The 1,927-nt window shown below is 33.9% G+C and overlaps 1 protein-coding gene across 1 annotated transcript in view; it reads left to right on the forward strand.

Annotated features, from left to right (window-relative positions):
- The window catches only part of CYFIP1 (cytoplasmic FMR1 interacting protein 1), an 86,323-nt gene that overhangs the window by 58,326 nt on the left and 26,070 nt on the right, over window positions 1-1,927 (forward strand). The window lies entirely within an intron of this gene.

The raw sequence follows: 1,927 nt of genomic DNA on the forward strand, positions 1-1,927 counted from the left end.
TGTTTCTTTATTTTGGGATGTTTAATTACAGGTCTTTGCACATTTCATTAAAATACTTCGTCTTCTCGAGCTGCCCTTTGAAATTTTCCGTTCAACTCTTTCATCTCCTCACTTGTTCTTATTGCCTTAGATTCTCTATGTTCAAGAGCAAGGTTTACAGCCTTTTGGCATCATTTTGGTCTTTTCTTTCTATTCTTTTTAATGACCTTTTGCTTCCTTCTGTATGATGTTCTTGATGTCATCCCAGAAGTCTTTTGGACTTCAGTTGTTAGTGTCTAATCCATCAAATCTATTCTTGAGGTGATGTTTAAATTCAGGTGGCATATGTTCAAGGTCATATTCCTAGGAGCGCTGGTGAGCTTGAACTGCTGACCTTGAGGTTGAAACTGACTATGTAGTCCAGTGCATTAACCCACAGCACCACACCAGGACTCCGTCCATATATATAGTCACCTTTAATGTTGTTAAATAAGGAATTTGCTATGAGTTGGTCTTTGGTTTTGCAAAATTCTCTCATGTGATTTGCAGCATAGTTTCTGTCACCAAACCCCTATTTCTGAACTATCAGTCCTTCCTGTTTCTACTTTTGCATTACAATCACCAGTAATTGTCAATGCATTTTTTTTTTCCTCAAAATCATTTTATTGATGTTTTAATTTTCACACGGGGTTGTAGCAGTTTAGGAATCTAAGCCTTCTTCATAATGACTCACTCACTAGGTTTGTTCATTTCACCATCAGACATAGTCACCAATGTTACAGGAGTGTTAGATTTTCAAATACAAGCACAAAAGAAACACACAGTGACTGAAATCATGCAAGAAAATGAAAATAAGCAGGCCAAGTCATTCCATCATCGAGTAGATTGCATTAGAAGTTCGAGTCCGCATTCTGGCAGTCTCCATTAAAAACAGAAAGAAAGAAGGAACACTGGAGAACTCACAAATAGTGCTCTATAGACTGAGGTAGTGTTTTCACAAAATACTAGTCCCGATGCTCTCCTCTCTTTTAAGTAGCCACACCCAAAGTTTCCCTCGTAGATACTCTTAGGAAAGTGAAAACGGAAGGAGAAAGCAAAGAATGATGGGTTGTGGTAAATGAATGCACAAAAAAACACTACTAAATAGGAGTGCAAAGGTAGAGTCAAAGAATTCCACAATAACTCACAGTGACAATCAGTTAGCAAGTGTTCCCGTTTTAAAAGTAAACACCCAACAGGCAGTGGTTTTGCAAAGATTCTTTGCCTCTGATAGTCATAACATACTTCATGTACAAAGTGTTCTTTTAATAACGCAGTTAAGAAATTCTTTCTTTTGCTTATGTGACATTATTCAAGTTTCAATTTAATGTGAAAACCATACAGTTGTAAAGACAGGTCTAATCCTTTTTGTCAACTCACCATTACTATTGTCTATATCCTAAAATATACAACAAATTCACTTACATCTGGCATTATAGAAGACTTTATAGCAAACATTTTTTGTAGTTAAAATCAAAAAGTTGTACAATACAAAGTATTCTGTAGAAAAGGTTAAATAATAATGAAGCTATTTCATTATATCAATTGAAGCTACCAAAGATAAACTTACACTTTAAGAGAAATGCAAGAATTTAAGAAGTTGCAATCAGTAAACAAAACCTCACTGAAGGAAATAGTACAATTACATACAACATTGTTTCCTGTCAGCAACAAGATATTAAATGATCAAGCAGATTTAAATTGTTATGTATAAAGTACATTTATTTAATTTTATATGTCCAGGTTTCCATCAAAGCCAAAATAATACATAATTTTTAAAACTTGTAAGATGATAAAGGAAAATTTAAAAATATATATTTCATGGGACATAAGGAAACAGTTTAATTATGCTAAGGTGGGGTGATTTTAGAAAACTTACTTAGTGTCCAAGATTATACAATCAATTTAG

Source organism: Chrysochloris asiatica, unplaced genomic scaffold, assembly GCF_000296735.1.
Source record: "Chrysochloris asiatica unplaced genomic scaffold, ChrAsi1.0 scaffold00044, whole genome shotgun sequence".
NCBI lineage: Eukaryota > Metazoa > Chordata > Mammalia > Afrosoricida > Chrysochloridae > Chrysochloris > Chrysochloris asiatica.